This window comes from Nannospalax galili, unplaced genomic scaffold, assembly GCF_000622305.1.
Source record: "Nannospalax galili isolate Female #2095 unplaced genomic scaffold, S.galili_v1.0 scaffold960, whole genome shotgun sequence".
Classification (NCBI taxonomy): domain Eukaryota; kingdom Metazoa; phylum Chordata; class Mammalia; order Rodentia; family Spalacidae; genus Nannospalax; species Nannospalax galili.
In genome coordinates this window covers 937225-958018 of record NW_008348313.1, presented here as the reverse complement: position 1 = coordinate 958018, position 20794 = coordinate 937225, and the positions used below count along the sequence as shown (strand labels likewise).

The following is a 20794-nucleotide window of genomic DNA, read 5'->3' as shown; positions in this document are numbered from 1 at the left end:
GTCTTTTTGAGACAGAGCCTCCCTGTAGCCCCATCTGGCCTGGAACTCCCTATATTAACCAGGCTGGCTTTGAACTCACAGAGATCCACCCGTCATTGCCTCCTGAGTGCTGGGATTAAAGCCATGTGCCACCACGCCTGGCTACACATACACTTTAGTAAGTGCCACATGGGCCTCAAGAGAGAGGGGATTAGGCAGTTGCAGATCTGGTTCAAACCCTGCCTTTGTTTTCTGCTGGCTGTGTAGCTTTCAGCCCGGCATTTTCCAGCTTCGGGGGTGGGGGCAGGTCGTTGGCAGGCACCATCAGTGCCCTAGCTAGGAGCCAACAGCCTTCAGACTGGAATTCCAGTTTCTTAAGGCACCAGCTGACACATTGCCACAGCTCATTCCTTGTTATTACTCAAGCAAAGGTTAGGGGCCAAGGGAGCCCAAGGGGAAAATTTCAGGCCCCTGGGGAAGCTCTTTTCCCTTGATCATAGAATCTGAAAGGGCCACCTCTTCCTCTTCCTCTACTTTGACTATGAGAGAAGAGAGAAGGTTGGAACTTCTGCAGAGGTTTTGTGCCCAGGAAGGGCGTCCACACACTGAACATGGAAGTGCCCTAAGAATTCTCTTGAAGTCCTCCTGTGAAAACCCTGATTTCTGGATTGTTTTTACTTTTTTTTTTTTTTTGGTCTTTTTGAGACAGGGTGTCCCTGTAGCCCCAGCTGTCCTGGAACTCACTATATAGACCAGGCTGGCCTTGAATTCTCAGAGATCTGCCTGCCTCTGCCACCCTGAGTGCTGGAATTAAAGGCGTGCACGACCACGCCAGGCCCCAGCTGCTTTTTAAAAATTCTATGAGTGTTTTGCCTGCATATAAGTGCACCCGTGTCATGCAATGCCCAAGGTGGCCAGAAGAGGGCACCCAGATCTCCTGGAACTGGAGTTACAGACAGTTGTTAGCCACCATGTGGGTCTTGGGAACTGAACCTGGGTCCCCTGCCAGAGCAGCCAGTGCTCTTAACCTCTGAGCCGTCTCTCCAGCTCCTGTTTTTGCTTTTAAAAAGTCAAAATAAAACCTTGTTTAAGTCACTTTTGTCAGGTCATCTGTTGTAATTTGGTTTGTTTATGTGATAAGCCTCAGCCACAGACTTTGCTTTTTATATTTTCCAATGGCTGGAGCAGGTCCAAAAGGGCCCCACCGAGTCCCGTGCAGAGCTCAGTCAAAGCCCTTACAGGATGATCTAGTAAGGGCTCATGTCACTACGTAGTCACTGTTAGAGGCGTGCCTTTGGAGGCCAAGGCTTAGAAAGGTAAACTTGAGTATTGTTTTGTTTTGTTGAGATGTGATCTCACATAGCCCAGGCTGGCCTGTAACTCACAATGTAGTTGAGAATGACCTTGAACTTATGATAATACTGTGTCCACTTCCCAGGTCCTCAGATAATAGGTGTGCACCACCAAGCCCTGTTTATGCAGTCCTGGGGTTCCAACTCAGGGCTCCGTGCATGCTGGGCAAGCACTCCACCCACTGAGCCACATCTCCAGCCCTTAAACTTGGATTTTGAAGGTCACTTACTCGGTCACAGCAACTAAGGTTGAACAGAGAACTAGATTAACTTGCAATAGGTTAAATACTGTGGTTTTAAAATGAATGAGTAAATATATTCTTCATTTTTTACTTTTAATTTGTGATTTAGTAAACATTAACAGGTGTACCCCATGCTCTTGAGGGTCCCTAAATGCCTTCTTTGGGTCAGAGTCTTGCCTAGACTGGCTTCAACTTTAGAATTCTCCTGTCTGGGTCACATAAGTGTGTGTGTGTGTGTGTGTGTGTGTGTGTGTGTGTGTGTGTGTGTGTGTAGGGAAAAGAAAACCAAAGATTCTTTTAATTAAAAAAAAAAATGAAAATCATGCCAGGCGTGGTGGCACATGCCTTTAATCCCAGTACTTGGGAGGCAGAGGCAGGTAGATCTCCTTGAGCTCAAGTCCAGTCTGGTCTACATAGTGAGTTCCAGGACAGCTGGGGCTACAGGGAGACCCTGTCTCAAAAAGAACAATAAAAAAATCTTTGTCTACCGAGGCAAGCACTGTGTTCAGATGTGGTTGTATAGTGCTGAAGCTCCACCTGGCGGCCCATGCAGGACACACCATCAGGAGGATATCCTTGATGGGTTTACAGACCAACAGTTCAGAACAAGTTTCTGTGTATTAAGGGTGAAAGCAACATTGGCTGTGCATACTTGTAATCCCAGTACTTGGAAGGTGAAGATAGGAGGATCAGGAAGTTCAAGATCATCCTCAACTACACAATGGCCAGCCTGGGATACATGGTAGATCCTGTCTGCAAAGAGTAGTGCTTGGTGTGATTAGTCACTAGGAAAATGAAAATCAAAATGTTGCTGGGCATCATGGCACATGACTTTAATCCCAGCACTTGGGAGGCAGAGGTAAGTGGATCTCTGTGAGTTCAAGGCCAGCCTGGTCTACATAGGGAGTTCCAGGCCTGCTGAGGCTACAGGGAGACCTAGTCTCAAAAAATAAAAAACCAAAACCAAAATAAACAAATAAAACTGAAAATGAATTGCCCTTTTGTGCTCACTAGATGGCTGTAGTTTTTTGGGTTTTGTTGTTTCATTTATTTATTGGCCTGGAACTTGCTATGAAGACAGACTCACAGAGACCCACCTGCCTTTGCCTCCTGAGTGTTAGGATTAAAGGTGTGCAACACCATGTCCATCAGGCTGTAGTTTTTGAATAATGAAAAATGTAACATTGGCAAGGGTGTATAGTCATGGAACTTTTTTATTGTTTTTATTTCATGTGTTTGAGTGCATTGCCTGCATGTATGTAAAAACAACCCTTGTCCTGCAAACCCTTCGGAGACCAGAAGAGGGTGTAGGAGCCCCTGGAACTGGAGTTATGGACAGCTGTTGGCTGCCATGTGGGTGCTGGTAATTGAAATCGGCTCTTCAGTCCCAAGACATGGAATTATTTTGCAATTATCAAATGATCCAGCAATTTCACTCCTGGGAACTTACCTGTTGTGGTTAACCTGAACTGTCCACTAACATCTGAGAGTGGAGCCTCAATTGAAGAACTGAGATTAGCCTGTGAGGTTGTCTGAGGGCAACTGTCTAGGTTGTTAATTGATGCAGGAGGGCCCAGCCCACTGTGGGCAGCATCATCCCTAGGCAGGTGGGCCTGGACTGTGTAAGAAAGCGAGCCCAGCCTCTGCCTCTGAGCAAGCCAGCCGGCAGCGACCTCCATGGTTCCTGCCCCGACTTCCCACAGTGATGGACTGAGGCCTGGCAGTGTGAACCAAATAAACCCTTTCCTCCCCTAAGTTTCTTTTGGTCAGGGTTTTATCACAGCAACAGAATAAAACTGGAACAATACCCCAAAGAATTAAACAGAGGACAGCGAGATAGCTCAGTGGGTAAGGTGCTTGTGACCAAACCTGACGGGCACTCAGGAAGCAGGGCATCTGGATCTCTGTGAATTCAAGGCCAGCCTGGTCTACACAGCAAGTTTAAGGCCAGCCAGGACTACATAGTGAGACCCTGTCTAAAAAAAAAAAAAAAAAAAAACTGACCCATTCGCTCACTGTTAGCTCACCAGCGTAGACTGACTGCTCACTGAGCTCCTGGGACCTGCCAATCTCTACTTCCCCATACTAGGATTGTATCAGACATGAGCCACCATGCTTGGGCTCATTATATGGGTGTCAGGGATTTGAACTTAGGTCCTTCTGTTTACATAGCAAGCCCACTAAGCCCAGCCACTGTCTTGTTTTGCTTGTTTTAAAGGGTTTTTATTAAATTGCTTATTTACTTAATTATTGTGTATGTGGTGTATGTACATGTACATAGGCACATGTAGAGGTCAGAGGACAACTTGCAGGAATCAGTTCACTCTTTCAACCCTGTGGGTCTCAGGTCATCAAGGTTTCATGTCAAGTGCTTTACCCTCTGAGCCATCTTCCCAGCCTGTTTTGGTTTTGGGGGTTCTCATGTATCCCAGATGACTTCAAACTCACATGTATTGAGGGATGACCTTGAACTCCTGATCTTTCTGTCTCCACCTTCCAAGTGCTAAAATTACAGGTGCGCACCACCAACCCTGTTCACACTGGAATAGTATTCAGCCAGTAAAATAATGAAGCATTGACACATAACACGTAACAGAGACAGACCTTGAAAACAGTGAATTAAGTGAATGCAGCCAGGCACAAAAGGTGGCCCATTGTATGACTCCACTTACAGAACAGGGAAATTTATAGAGACAGAAAGTAGAATTCTGGTTGTGAAGTGGGGAGGAGACCATGCAATGGGTCAGGAGTTTTCCTTTGGGGTGATGAAGATATTTGGGAACTAGACAGTGGTGATAGTTGTGACATTGTGATTATATTAAACACCATGGACATCGGCTCTGGGGCATTTCTTTCCTTTCTCTTTATAGACAGGAGATTCTGGTGCGAAACAGCTGGGGAAATCCAGGCTGCATCTCAGCGCCTACCTTCTACACCAGGGCTCCTCTCCAGGTCACGGCTGCCTGTAATTTTATTATTTCTGGTACTGTGGATTGAACCCAGCACCTCTCTCATGCTGGGTAAATTCTCCACCACTAAACTCTAACCCCCGCTGTCTTTTTACTTTTGTTTGTTTTGTTCTGTTTGTTTGAGACAGGGTCTTGTGTAGTCGAGGCTGGCCTGGAAATCTAACAAGTGGAGCTGACCTTGAAGTCCTAATCTTCCTGCCTCCTGCCTGTTTGTTTTTGAGACAAGGTCTCTCTATGTACCTACCTGTCCTGGAATTCATTATGTAAAATATTTATTTATTATTTATTTATTATTTTGGACTTTTTGAGACAGGATCTCCCTGTAGCCCCAGCTGGCCTTGAACTCTCTATATAGACCAGGGTGGCCTTAAACTCGCAGAGATTTGCCTGCTTCTGCCTCCCAAGTGCTAGGACTAAAGGTGCGTGCCACCATGTCCAGCTTATTTATTACTTTTATTTTATGTATATGAGTGTATTGCCTGCATGTATGTAAGTGTACCCATGTTGTGCAATACCAGCAGAGGTCAGAAGAGGGTGTCAGATCCTCTGGAACTGGACTTAGAGATGGTTGTTAGCTACCTGTGGATGCTGGAAACTGAACCTGGGTCCTCTGCAAGAACCATCTCTCCAGACCCTGGAGGGGACCCAGTGAGATGGCCATGTGTACAGCATTCATCACTGTAGGTGGGTACACATCACACACCCCATATACACACAAATCACACATGAACTCTTCCACTCCACTCATGAACACATACCACACATGAACATCCCCCCACTATACACGTGAACACTCCCCACTAATGAATATTCCCCTCATGAACACATACCATATACATGAACACACACTACATAATCACCCACATGAATACACACAAATGCTACCACACACAATACATGCACATATACCACACATATGAACACATACCACACATGTAAGCACACACCATACATATCACACATGAACACACATCATACACACTTCCCCACATGAACACATACAATGCATATACACAACACACATACTGCATACAAACCACACATCTGAAGAAATAGTATACAGCACACACACAACACAAGAACACATCCCACACACGAACACGACATACATGAGCACACACTCACACCCTGCATATGAACATACCACACATGAACACACCACACATGAACATACTCCCCACATGAACACTACCACACATGAACATACACCACAAATCCCCCACGTGAACACACACAGGTACCACACACACAAATATATGAACACACCACACAGGAATGCACACCACACTTCTGAAGACATACACATACCAGTCATGAACATACAGCATACACAATACAGACAACACATACACACTCCACACATGCACACCCCCACTCCAGTGTCCAGGACAAATGTTCTGCAAGACACTGACGGGAGTAGAGCTGGAGCGCCTGGCATTTTCAGCTGCAGGGAGCCAGGCTCTGTGTTGTAGGCTGTGGACTTTGAGGTCGGCATCCTAGTGCCATTTACTGTGGTGGCTTGGCAGTTTGAGGGATGGTCAGCTTCACCCGTCAGCATGGCCAGGCTGTCCCGTGTGACTCAGTCAGACAGGGAAGTGTTGCAGCAAAGGTCTCTTGGAGATGTGACTGACGTGCACAGTCAGTTGACCATGAGAACAGACATCACGGGGTGCGGGTAGGGTGAGGGGCTGATCTGACCATCACTGACATCAAGAGCAAGTCTGGAGTCCTCTATGGAACTCCTCCAGCCTTGAGGAGACGATTGTCAGAGAGCACACAGCAGGGGCTTTTAGGTGCCGAAAACATGGCTGGGGGCAAACGTCTTTACTGTTTTTCTGTGTGTGGGGACTGGTGGAGGTGACCCCACACAGGAGCCCAGAAAGAAGACAGTGACATCCACACCTGACATCTGGGAGGAAGAACCAGTGCTCACAGGCAAAAGACTAAGTTCACCTGACCTTCTGGGCAGAGAGTTAGCGGGACCTGATGGGAGCAGGAGGATCACAAGTCCAAGGCCAGCTTGGGCAACTTAGTGAGACGAGACCCTGTCTCAAAATTAAAAGAGGCTGGGGAGACAGCTCAGTGAGTAAAGTGCTTGCCATCAAACATGGGGACTTGAGTTTGATCCCCAGGACCTACTCAAAATGCCGGGCACCACGGTACGATCTGTAACCCCAGTTCCAAGGGGCTGGAGACCGGCAGACCCTGGAGACAATGGCCAGACAGTCTAACAGAATCCTGAGCTCGAGGTTCAGTGATAGACCCTTTCCAGAAAATACAGCAGAAGACCGATGAATTAACTCAGAAGGTAACAGCACTTCATGCGCAAGCCCAACAACCTGAATCTGATCCCCAGAACTCAGAGCAGAAGAGAATCAACTTCTGAAAATTGTCCTCTGACTTCCACATCACATATCATATACACATGTGCACAGATGTCATATACATACAAATGCCCACATATCACAAACACGGCATTCATGCATGCAAACATATCACACACATGACCACACAAGCATATACACATGAACAGACATCATGCACATAATATACACACATGCACACTCACAAGCGTACACATATATACATATGCACACAAATAATAAAGCTTTAAAAATTGGGACTGGGCCGGGCGTGGTGGTGCATGCCTTTAATCCCAACACTTGGGAGGCAGAGGCAGTAAGATCTCTGTGAGTTCAAGGCCAGCCTGGTCTACATAGTGAGTTCCAGGATAGCTGGGGCTACAGGGAGACCCTGTCTCAAAAAAACCAAAAAAAAAAAAAAATTAAGTCTCTGCTACTGTGGATGTGTTGGACATCTGTCTCAAGTTACTGCCTTTGCTTCCCCACACTGATGGACTGTAACCTGAATCCTAAACCAAATAAACCCTTTCTCCCCTAAGTTCCTTTTTCCAGTGTTTTATCACAGCAGTATAAAAGAAACAAATCAGAATATCCGTGGAGCAACTTGTAAAAAACACTGACATTGTATTAATGACTGTAAAAAGAAGGTGAAACACAATGGGTTCGGGAAGGCAGGTGTGCCACGGTGTGCCACGCAGTGTGAGCCCAGCCTCCTGACCTGGCCCGGCCTCTGTTCCGCAGGCTCCCGCCACTTTGAGAGAACCTGAGTTAATGCAGCAGATGCATTCACGGGGTTCCAGGTTTCAGGGGACTCAGCCCATGATTGCAACATTGTTTCTGGACCCGAGATGAGTGTGACAGACTGTCACACGTCAGAGCTCCCATCTTTACTGGGGTGGGTGGTTAAGAGAGAGAGACCCAGGAAGAGAAGGGAACAGAGAACCAGAGAGAGAGAGAGAGAGAGAGAGAGAGAGAGAGAGAGAGAGAGAGAGAGAAACACCCAGAGAGAGAGGGAACAGAGAACCAGAGAGAGAGAGAGAGAAACACCCAGAGAGAGAAGGGAACAGAGAACCAGAGAGAGGAGAGCGAGCGAGCACGAGATGCAAAGAGAGAGGGGAACAGTGAGAGGGGAGAGGAGAGACAGAAAGGGGAAGCGTTGGGAAAGGGAAGAGGGTTCACCTCGCAGGCCACTTTCTCCAAGGCCCCACCCCTAGCTGTGCGGTCCATTGATGGCTGACTTGGCCCTCAACCCTCCAATCTCATCTTTGTGGTTTCACCCATTGGGGACCAAGCCTTCAGCCCTTGAGCCTGTGCTGACATTCTAGATTCAGGGCTGGCCTAGAGCATGCTTCCTGGAAGGACCCCTGGGCACTAGAAAGTCCTGTCTCATAAAACTGCTTTTATCTGAGCCTCAGGCTAGCCCAGGTAATTGATCCTATCAGGGTGGTTTACCTGGGGCCTGGGGTTCAGGGTGTCACTGCGACCTCCAATCATCTGAGTCCCTCGGACTCACCTCTGGGTTCTCTGGGAGACAGATCTTACTTTGGGGAGAATGGAGCATTGAGGACCACTTGGAGGCCACCTCTGGCCTCTCCTGACTGTGCCCCCGCACCCTGCCCTTGGCAGCTGCTCATCTGTCTTAAACTGTAAGTGAGGACCATGCACTTGGGAAGCTGAGGCAGGAGGATCACAAGTTTGAGGCCAGACTGGGCTATAGAGTGGGACACTCAAAAAAAAAAATCAAAAACAAAAACAAAAATCTTGCTGTTATTCTTGGCCTGGGTACAGACAGCTCTTAACAATGTCGGTGGGGATTTCCACAAATTGTGTGTGGCCATAAACAAGAAGAAACTTTGATAGCACAGGTACGGGGACAAACACACTTAAAAAGTCTTTCAAAGTTTGACCTCTTCATGACATTTGAAATGACGGCTATTGTATTTAACAGCTCGTTAAGCTGGTCCTCTCAGAGAAGTCCCAGCAGACCCTGAGTGTGGTCAACAGACTGGTGGAGTCAGTGGGTGGCCCCAGTGCGCACAGACAGACTGGGATTGGAACTGGGGGTGCAGTGGGAATCAGGGGTTCGATCTGTAATTACTCTTCCTCTTCCCCCTCTGCCTTCCCCTCCTCCTGCCCCTGTTCCTCCCCCTCCTGATCTCCTTCCTCCCTCTGCTCTTCCTCCTCCTCCTCTTCTTCCTCTTGCTCCTCCTCCTCGAATTCCCCTTCGGGTCTTGTGAATGCTAAGCCAGCATTCTTAGTCTTTAAGGTGTGTACCATGCCACCATGCCCAGGTGGCCGGGAACTCACTATGTAGACCAGGCTGGCCTCAAACCCACGGAGATCCTCCTGCCTCCCGAGTGCTGGGATTAAAGGTGTGCACCACTGTACCCGGTCCTTTTCTTTTCTTTTATAATGAAGAAAATCTTTCCGATAAGGTTAGGGGTTTAAGTTATAGCTGAACTTCTCTGTCCTGGTGAACCTGCTCTGCAGCCAGGCCGAGGTCTCTTGCCTTATCTCTGTAAATGATGTGAGGTGTGAAATACCCCTTTCATTCCACAGAGATGGTGTTTGGATTTTTTAAAATTACATTTATTTGAGGCTGGAGAGATGGCTCAGCAGTTAAGAACACTGACTGTTCTTGCAGAGGAATCAGGTTGGAATCCCAGCACCCACATGGCAGCTAACAACTGTCCAAAACCCCAGTTCTGGGGACTCCAACAGCCTCTTCTCTCCTCCAAGGGCATTGCATGACACAGGTGCACTTACCTACATACAGGCAATACACGCATACATGTCTCTCCAGTCCCTATTTGTGTGTATGTTTGTGTGTGCGCACACATGCAGGTTATGGCATATGACCTGGGGGGCAAACACCTCTACCTGCTGAGCCATCTTGCCGACCCAGCGTGTGTTTGTGTTGTTTTTTGGTTTGTTTTGTTTGCTGGATGCTTCAGTTGTCAACACACCTGGAAAGAGGAATTTTCATTAGGTTGGTCTGTGGGCGTGTTTGTGAGGCATTTTCTTGATTGTTGAGTGAGGACCTAGCCTACTGTGGGCAGTGCCACCCCTGGGCAGGTGGTCCTGGGCTGTATAAGAAAGCAGGCTGAGCAAAGGCCAAGGGAGCAAACCAGGGACCATGTTCCTACACTTCAGTTCCTGCCTCCAGGTTTCTGCCCTTCGTACGTTCCTGCCTTGGCTTCCTTCAGTGATGGACCATCACTTGGAAGAGTCAAATTGGTTTTGGTCAGTGTTTTACCACAGCAACAGAAATCAGACTAGAACAGGGTTTTTAAAAATTATCATTTTGGGGGCAGGAGAGATGGCTCAGCTGTTAAGAACACTGACTGCTCTGGCAGAGGACCTGGGTTCGAGTCCCAGCACCCACATGGCGGCTACTAACCATCCTTAACTCCAGTTCCAGGGGAATCCGACGCCCTCTTCTCACCTCCACAGAATTGCATGACACAGGTGCACTCACATATATGCAGGCAATACACTCATACACATAAAATAAAAATAATAAATAATTTTTTAAAAATTATCATATTCTGGCCAGGCGTGGTGGCACACGCCTTTAATCCCAGCACTCCAGAGGCAGAGGCAGGCAGATCTCTGTGAGTTCAAGGCCAGCCTGGTCTACATAGTGAGTTCCAGGACAGCTGGGGCTACAGGGACACCCTGTCTCAAAAAGACCCCCAAAATTATCATATTCTATTTGTTTTAAAATATTTTCATTTTTGTGTATGAGTGTTTTACCACAAAAAATGTAAATGCATCACATGTGCAGTATTTACAGAGGCCAGAAGAGGGCTCTGGATCCCCTGGAACTGGAGTTACAAGCAGTTGTGAGTCATGAGGTGAGTGCTGGGAACTGAACCCAGATCCTCTGCAAGAGCAGCAAGTGTTCTTAACCACTGAGCCATCTCTCCAGCCCCTCATATTTTAATTATTGTGTGTGTGTGTGTGTGTATTCCTTACCATGTCTATCACTTCCTTTGCTGCCTTTGCAACATCTTTGAGAATTAATAGTTAAAAACTGGGTGGGGAGGGGGGCTGGAGAGATGGCTCAGCGGTTAAGAACATTGACTGTTCTTGCAGAAGACCTGGGTTCGAATCCTAGCACCCGCATGGCAGCTAACAACTGTCCTTAATTCCAGTTCCAAGGTATCCAACAGCCTCTTCTGTCCTCCTTGGGCATTGCACGACACGGGTGCACTTACGTACACGCAGGCAATACATCCATACACATAAAATAAAAATAATAAATAAAATATTTAAAAAAAAAAAAACCTGGGTCACTAGGTGGCACAAACCTGTCACTCCAGCACTCAGGAGGCTGAAGTGGGAGGATCAGAAGTCTAAGACTAACCTGAGATGTAGAATGAGTTCAAGACCAGCCTGGGCAGGTTAGTGTGACTATCTCAAAGTAAAAGTTAAAAAAAAGGCTGAAGATGTAACTCAGCGGTAGAGCCCCTGCCTAGGATCCCCAATGAGGGGCTGGGGTGTGGCTCAGCAGTAGGGCCCCTGCCTAGGATCCCCCAGTGAGGGGCTGGGGTGTGGCTCAGCAGTAGGGCCCCTGCCTAGGATCCCCCAGTGAGGGGCTGGGGTGTGACTCAGTGGTGGAGCCCCTGCCTAGGATCCCCCAGTAGAGGGCTGGGGTGTGGGTCAGAAGTAGTTTGCTTGCCTGGAATGTTTGAGCTCTGGGTTCCATTCCTAATAGGGCAAAAAATAAAAAAACTTAAAAAAAAGAAAGAAAAGAAAAAAAATCAACCAGCATGTTGATGAGCTCAGTGAGAGAGCTCAGTGGTTAAGAGCAGTTGCTGCTCTTTCAGAAGATCTGAGTTCGGTTCCCAGCACCCACATGGTGGCTCACAACCATATGCAACTCCAGTTCCAGGGGATCCAACGCCCTCTTCTGGCCTCTGTGGGTGCTATACATAAGTGTTGCACATATGCATATATGCAGGCAAACATTTATACATAAAATAAATAAAATCTTTTGTTTGTTTTGAGAGAGGGTCTCTCTGTAGCCCCAACTGGCCTAGAACTTGTAATGTAGACCAGGCTGGCCTGAATCTCACAGAGACCTGCCTGCTTCTGCCTCCTGAGTGCTGAGATTAAAGGCATGTGCCACTATACCTACTAAACTAAATAAAATCTTAAAAAAAAAGCAACCTGTGGCCAGGCATGGTGGTACATGCCTTTCATCCCAGCACTTGGGAGGCAGAGGCAGGCAAGATCTCTGTAAGTTTGAGGCCAGCCTGGTCTACAAAGCAAGTTCCAGGCCACTGGGGCTACAGGGAGACCCTGTCCCAAACAAACAAACAAACAGCCTGTAAACTTAAGAAAATGTTTTTCTGACTTCTGTGAGTCACAGTGGCAAACCAAAAAGGAGAATTTGGGGTTCAGGGTATCCCAACTCATACAGAAGCCCAGGTAAGAAATTTAGAGTTTGGGATTGCCTGTAGATTTGGGGGAGGGGTAGGTTTTGAGAATGAACTTCATCCCAGGAATCTGAGGCTATCTCTCTGTCTTGAAGCAGTGTAGAAATTAACCAGATCGGGGACACTAGCTGGTTGTAGGCTACGGAGTGTGTAGGCAGAATCTCTCATCCTTGGAGGCCAAGGCTGTCTTCTATGCTGTAATGGGATGAGAGCAGCGGAATTAGCAGAGCTGCACAGTCTGTCCCCCGGCCTCCCTGCACAGGAGGGATTTTATGGCGGCTTCATCCAAGAAGTAAGACTGATAACTCGGCTTTATCCCAGAAGACAGATTAAACACTGGGACTCTGGGAGTGGAGGGTCGGGTGGGGCTGATAACTCATCTTCTAATCTTGGGTGGGTCCTCATGGTTAGGCCTCTACCTGGGCATTGATGTTGAGTCACCTGCCCTGGACAAAAGACAGGAATTAAGGACAAAGATTAAACATTGCAACAACAGACTACCCTATTTTGTGCAGAGAATTACCAGAGTTTTCAGAATCTTGTATTGGGACCTGGGGCCAGAATCCAAGTTGATGTATTTATTTTTTTTTTTTTAAATCACCTTGCTCAGGAATTACTTCCCCAGTATCTTCTGCATGTATGTCAGACGTAGGATGCCTCTGCTCTTCCAAACTGACCCTTCCCTGTTTCTCTCCTGCAGTGTTCTAGTTCTCTTGCTAGGAAAGAAGTTGCCCTCCTGCCCCAGTTATTCATGGCTCAGAAAAGCAAATATTCAGGGCTGAGGACACGGCTCAGTGGTGGGGACTTGCCTCACATGTGCAAGACCCTGGGTACAGTCCCTACACCACAAATCTGAGAGTGAGGAACAGCTCACAGGTTTTCATGAATTCTAGTTCAAGCGGTTGGCCAGACGTACATTCATCCAGAGGCTGACTGAGACTGGAGAATCCACATCCAAGCTCACTCCCAAGGCTGTTGGCTGCAGCTTCTGTCCTTTGGCGTTTGCTGGCATCTCTATAGGCGGCTGAGGGGTCCTCGTGAGTTGGCAGCCAGCTGTTACCAGAGCAAGGGACAGGTACTGTGAAAGACAAATGGAGGCAGAAAGACAGAGACAGAGAGATAGGGACAGAGTGAGACAGAGATGCAGAGAGTGAGAGAGAAACAGAGGCAGAGACACAGAGAGACAGAGACAGAGAGGCAGAAAGGGGAGTTCAAGCACATCAGGAGTGATGTTCCACTTGGATTCATCACTTAAGCTAACCCAGGTTGACGGGACAGGACCACAGAGCGTGTGCGTACCAGGATGTGGAGATCAGGGGGATCTGTATTGGAGCCTGTACTTGTCACCTCCAGGAGACCTGGAACCTGCAGAACCTGCTCCCTCACCAGATGCTTCTCCACTGAATGGACCAATTGTTTGAAACCCTGGGGATTCAGTTCACAGTCCCTGGGTTACCAGTGCCACACAGGAATCAACAGCCAGCACCAAAGGAAGTTGGCCCTGGATACCTGGCACTTGGGACTTTGTACATACATGCATTGAAAAGAAATAAATAAGGAAACTAGAGACTAAAGACAATCCCAGCAGCTCCAAAGAATGCTGAGTTGATGCCACGTGGATCAACGGACTTGAGTGAGAGCACCCCAGAGCGAGAGGAAATCAAACTTTGGGAAGCACCTCTGTGACCTGGGTGTGGAGAAAGCTTTACATGCGTAGTGAACCTGTGGGTGGTGGCACACATTGCAAGTGTACTCTCAGCACTTGGGAGTCTGAGGCAGGAGGATCACTATGAATTCCAGGTCAGACTGGACTACAGAGTGAGAACTGCGTCAAAAAACACACACACACACAAAACGGGCTGGACAGATGGCTCAATGGTTAAAAGCCTTGTATGCTCTTGCTGAGGACCCAGGTTTGGGTCCCAGCACCCACATAGTGACTAACAACCATCCTTAACTCAGTTCCAGAGGATCCGACACCCTCTTCTGACCTCCTCAGGGCACTGCACAATGTGGTGCACTTACACACATGCAGGCATACACGTAAAATAAGAGTTTAAAAATGTGATTTTTATGTGTATGAATGTTCGCCTGCTGGTATATATGTGCATCATGTGCATGCTATGCCTGTGGAGGCCAGACGAGAACATATGTATGTATGTGTACCATGTGTGTGCAGGCAAGAAGATGGTGTTGGATCCTGTGGAACTGGAGTTATGGACAGTTGTTAGCTGCCATGTGGGTGCTGGGAACTGAACCTAGGTCCTCTGTAAGATCAGCTAGTACTCTTAACCACTGAGCCATCTCTCTAGCCCCATAATAAAAATGAATCTTACAGAAAACAAAAAAGCATTGATATGTTTATTAATTTGTTTTTTAAAATTATTTTATTTGTATTTGTGTGTATGTGTGTATATATATGTGCATGTATATGCAGATACACACAGAAGCCAGAAGAGGGTGCTGTATTCCCTGGAGATGGAGTTACAGATGGTTGAGCCACCATATGGGGACTGGGAACTGATCTCTGGTCCTCTCAAGAACAGCAAGTACTCTTAACCAATGAGCCATCCCCCTTTTAAAGATTTATTTCGTTGATACATTTAAATGTGCAAACTGTGGTCTGTCAGCCAATGGGTCCCCATGTCATCCTGACATACACAGCAGAGATTCTGAGGTGAGGCTCCAGTGTGAAATGTTTAAAACAGATACAAAGTTATTTCTAAAGAGTGTCTGGTGTGGTGGTGCATGCCTTTAGTGCCAGCACTCAGGAGTCAAAGGCAGGCGGATCTCTGAGAGTTCAAGGGTGACCTGATCTGGGTCAGCAAATTCTGGGCCAGCCAGTGAGCCAGATCTACTTAGTGAGACCCTGTCTCAAAACATGAAAAAATGAAACAAAACCAAAAATGGTAAAAAGAGTTGGGAGCTAGTGGTAAAGCCCCTGCCTAGGATCCCCAGTGAGGGGCTGGGGTGTGACTCAGGGGTAGAGCCCCTGCCTAGGATCCCCAGTGAGGGGCTGGGGTGTGGCTCAGTGGTGGAGTCCCTGCCTAGAATCCCCCAGTGAGGGGCTGGGTGTGGCTCAGCGGTAGAGCCCCTGCCTAGGATTCCCCAGTGAGGGGCTGGGGCGTGACTCAGTACTAGAACACCTAGTATATGCAAGACCCTGGGTTCAATCCCCAGAAATGCCAAAAAAAGAAAAAAGAATGAAGGATGTGAGAAACAGGGTCTCACTACTCACTGTGTGGCCATGGCTCGTGGCTGGCCTGGAACTTGATTTGTAGATCTGGCTGGTCTTGAACCCAGAGCTCTCCCCACCTAGTCTTCAGGAGTGCTGGGATTAAAGGCCTGAGCCACCACTCCTGGTATGACCTGAATTTGATCCCAGGAACCTAAACAAAGGTGGAAGGAGAGAACTGATTCCCCAAGGTTGTCCTCTGACCTCTACACACATGCCCACATACACATCACACACATGCACACACAACAGGAATAAAATATTTTAATAAAATAAAAAAATTTAGGCCAGGCGTGGTAGTGCGCGCCTTTAATCCCAGCACCCGGGAGGCAGAAGCAGGCGGATCTCTGTGAGTTCAAGGCCAGCCTGGTCTACATAGTGAGTTCCAGGGCAGCTGGGGCTACAGGGAGACCCTGTCTCAAAAAGACCAAAATAACAATTTTTTTTTTAAAGATAAAATCACTGGATTATCCACAAATAGCTGTATCTTTAGTCTGTTTTTCAGTGGCTGGTTTCTCCATTCTCATGAAGGAAAGCCATAGGGGCATGTGGACATCTTTCCAGAATCTTCTCTGCACTGTCCTAAAAGCAATGTTTCTGAGCTGGAGATGTGGCTCAGTTGGCATCTTGGGAATCGGTTCTCTCCTTCCTCTGTGGGTTGCAGAGATTGAACTCAGATGGTCAGGCTTGGCCAGCAGGTACTTTTATGCAGTGAACCATCATCTCACAGGTCCAACACCTCCTGATTTTAAAGTTTCACTACAGGACATGAAACCATCCACAGCTGATATCAACTGAACAGAGGGAACTTACATACTTTTAATTCTATGCAGCCTTTGTACCACGTGTATGTGTGTTTGTGTATGTGCAGGTGCATGTGGAGGCCGGAGGTCAACCTTGGCTGTCATTCTTAGATGCTGTCCTCCTGTTTTCTTGAGGCAAGGTCTGTTGATAACCTGGAATCTGCCAAGTAGGCTACGCTGCTGGCCAGTGAGTCCCACAGATCTCCAGTTTCTGTCTCCCAAGCACTTGGATTACAAACCCGCACCACCACACCCAGCTTTTTATGTGGGTTCTAGAGATTGAACTCACATCCTCCTGCTTCCAGGGAAAGCACTTTACCCACTGAGCTGTGTCTTCAGCCGTTATTCATAACTTAACACTGCTCTTTCCCAGAATACAGAGCATGATCCCGCTTTGGTAGAAAACCATAATTCTCTTCAAAAGATTGATACATTAAAAGACAAAATAGGCCAGGCGTGGTGGCACACGCCTTTAATCCCAGCCCTCAGGAGGCAGAGGCAGGCGGATCTCTGTGAGTTCAAGGCCGGCCTGGTCTACATAGTGAGTTCCAGGACAGCTGGGGCTACAGGGAGACTCTGTCTCAAAAAGAACCCCCCCCCAAATGCAAAATAGGCTGGACGTGGTGATGCATGCCTCAAGTCCTACCTCTTGGGAGGCAGAAGCAGGTGGATCTCTGTGAGTTCAAGGTCAGCCTGGTCTATATACAGAGTTCCAGACCAGCTGGGACTACAGGGAGACCCTGTCTCAAAAAGACCGAAAAAAAAGAGGCAAAATAAACCACACATTGGTAATACTTTGTTGCACTCAGAGTCTTGTGCAGTCAATTCACAAGAATATGAATCCCATTTCAGTTTATTGGACAAAATTCCTCTCCAACCTTTTCTTCCAACAGATACATTTTGAGACTAACCATGAGGAGGAGGAAGCCTGTCCACCAACGTACTTACTGCCATTTCCTCCTGCTGGGAACTGAGTGGCATTTTAGAGCAAAGGCAGACCACTATAATTAGTTTTACTAGTTTTTCATTGTTGTGTGTGTGTGTGTGTGTGTGTGTAGGTGTGTGTTCCTGTGGGTAGGCAGGGCCATATACAAATATATGTACCTGGGGCTGTAGAGTTGGCTCAGCGGTTAAGAGCACTGGCTACTCTTTAAGAGATTTGATTCCCAGCATCCACATGGCACTGACAACGCTGCTTGACTCCAGTTCTGGGGGATCCAGCACCTTCTTCAGACCTCCACAGGTATTGCACAACACAGGTGCACTTACACATATGTAGGCAACACACTCATACACAGAAAATTTAAAAAATATAAACATGTGCATGTGAAGGTCAGAGGGTAACCTCCGGCACCCTTTTAGTTACTATCTACTTTAGGTTTTTTGTGTTTTTTTTTTCTGTAGCCTTGGCCAGCCTGGAACTCCTACATAGATAAGGCTGTCTCTGCCTCAGACTAAAGGTGTACGCCGCCACACCTGGTTCCGCTTGGCTTTTTGAGACAGATTCTCTCACTGAGACCTGGAACTTGCCAATTAGGCTAGGCTGGCCGTCCATTGAGCCCCAGGGATCCAACTATCTTCTTATCCTCAGTGCTGGGATTATAAGCATGTATCACCCCAGCTACCTTTTTAAAAATAATTTATTTATGGGACTGGAGAGATGGCTCAGCGGTTAAGAGCACTGGCTGCTCTTGTAGAGGACCTGGGTTCAATTCCCAGGACCCACATGGCGGCTACGAATCGTCCTTAACTCCAGTTCCAGGGAAATCCAAAGCTGTTTTCTGACCTCCGTGGCACTGCACAACATCGGTGCACTCACATACACGCAGGCAATACACTCATACACATAAAATAAAAATAATAAATAATTTTTTTTAAATGATTTATTTATTTATTTATATTTTATGTGCATATATATATTTGGAAGACAGAGGGAAGAGTTTATTTCTCTGGAACAGGAGGATGCAGAGACAGCGGACAGGTTCAGGGCAGAGCAATGTCCTACAGTTTCTGATGCAGGATCTTGAGGTCATCAAGGAAGTGGGTCGGGGTAAGGATGTGTGAAGAACCTATGAGTACCTCCCACTTGCCCTCGGTGGCCCTGGTCACCTCATAGGCAGCCCTCATCCACTATGTACACGATGAGCCTGGGCCCAGCCCGAGCCTCGACGCCAGCTTTGTTCTTATGCCGGTGGCCAAATCATGCACTGACTGCAGCTTGGGAACTAGGTGTAGGGGCAGGGTCTGACACCAAGGGCCACAGCTTTCAGTCCAGCTGGTCCTCTACCACGTCCTCCATCATGTCCTTGATGACTGGGGACCAGCGAAACAGCCGATAGGTGGGCTCTATGCGTTCCCTCCGCTCCGGCCAGTTGGAGGTCCCAGAGCCCAGGGAGTTGGTGACGATGCCCCCCAGCTGCTCCACGTTCTGGATAAGGCTGCTCTAGGCCTGCACATTGGCATGCTGGATCAACTTGGTTAAGTTTTCCTCACTCACACCATTCCACAAAAGAATGTAGAGCAACAGAACCCAGATCTTGTTGTAGGGTGGTACTGCTGTATCCAGCAGAACTGGGACAATCAGCTTCATGGCATCCTTGATCTTCTCCCCCTCTGCGTCAGAGCCGGTGGCCAGGTCCTGCTCCACACTGCACAGCTTCTCCACAGAGCCCTTGAAGTGCTTCCTGCAGTCATCAGCTAAATGCAGGTGCATAGAATACTTGTTCAGCTCCTTCTGATACTGAGGCATCTTTTTCAGAATGTGGGACAGGTCTTTGATATTGGCCTTGTCAGTGGTCAATCGCTTGCTCTCACAGGACATCTTCAGGAGTTCTGTGACCTTCTTAGAGGCATCTGCTATGTGCATGTGTCAAAGCTCCACCCATAGGTCATCATCTTCATCCAGGAGTACAGCCTTCTCCGGGGACTCACTTAGTCCCTTGGTCTCATATCTGTATGTGTCCTGTTCAGTGTCCAGCAGGTCATAGGCCACGGCTTGAAACGTGAGTTCATGCAAGAGTGGGGACACAGGGTCTGCCGCTAGGTCCATTGTGGGCTGCTTTGTAGATGAAGGTCGGGGTCCCTCGGAAGTCTGCAATCAGGGCCTGAACTGACTTTTCTGTAGGGCTTAGCAAATAAATGGCCTCCAAGCTGGGAATGGGGTCTTGACATTTGTTGGTATCTTCCACGATGTTAATGCCCTCTGCAAGGATGTCTGACATTTTACAGCACAACGACAGGATCCACATGCTTGGGTGGTCTGTCATAAACACCTTCCACTCACCATCCTTTTTAATGCTCCGAATGACTCCGCTCAGAATTTCTGAGCCTTAGAACCTGGACTGCTAGGTCTTCAGGCTGTAGAGGCTCCATAGACATGATGCCAAAGAGAATGTGTCCCCTTCGTCACCCCCTCGTGAAGCATGTGCACGCCACCTGAGCACTCACATACCACCAGTGCACTGTGGACCCCATGAGCCCAGCCCCTTAACTTCTGGGGTTCAAACACTCCAGTCTGAGGTGGGGCAGGCTGTATCTTTCTCTCGCTGTCATATTTCCCCTTCCACAGCCTTCAGCCCCAAAGGCGCCATCTAGCCCCAAGAGTACCCTTATGTGCATATATTTTATTTTATTATTTTGTTGTTGTTGTTTGTGTTTTTGAGACAGGGTCTCCCTATAGTCCCAGCTAGGCTGGAACTCATTATGTAGACCAGGCTGGCCTCAAACGCACAGAGATCCACCTACCTCTGCCTCCCAAGTGCTGGGGTTAAAGGTGTGTGCCATCACGCCTGGCTCATAACCAGCTTTCTAAATGGGTTCTGGGGCTCCAAACTCTGGTCCTCATATTTGTGTGTGGTAAGCACTTTCACCACTGAGATTTCTCCCAATTATTGCAGTTTTTGAAATATACCAAATGAGAGGCTGGAGAGATGCTCAGTGGTTGAAAGTATTTGCTGCTCTTGCAGAGGACCTGGGTTCCATCCCCAGCACCTACATGGCAGCTCACAGCCACCTGTACCCTCTTCTGGCCTTGAGGGTACTGCACATGTGTGGTGCACTTACACACATGCATGCAGGCAAAACACTCATACCCATAAAAAATACAAACAAGGGGCTAAAGAGATGCCTCAGCAGTTAAGAGCACTGGCTGCTCTTGCTGAGGACCCAGGTTTGATTCCTAGCACCCACATGGCTGCTAACAGCTGTCTGTAACTCTAGTTCCAGGGGATATGACACCCTCCTCTGACCTCCACAGGCATTATTTATTATCTTATTTTATGCGTATGAGTGTATTGCCTGCATGTGTGTAAATGCACCTGTGTTATGCAATGCAGAAGAGGGTGTTGGATCCCCTGGAACTGGAGTTAAAGATGGTTGTTAGCCACCATGTGAGTGCTGGGAACTGAA

General features: G+C 47.8%; 1 pseudogene; it reads right to left on the bottom strand.

Moving 5' to 3' along the window:
- Window positions 1–18370: 18370 nt before the first annotated feature.
- Window positions 18371–19436, bottom strand: LOC103743751 (annotated as a pseudogene).
- Window positions 19437–20794: the final 1358 nt, after the last annotated feature.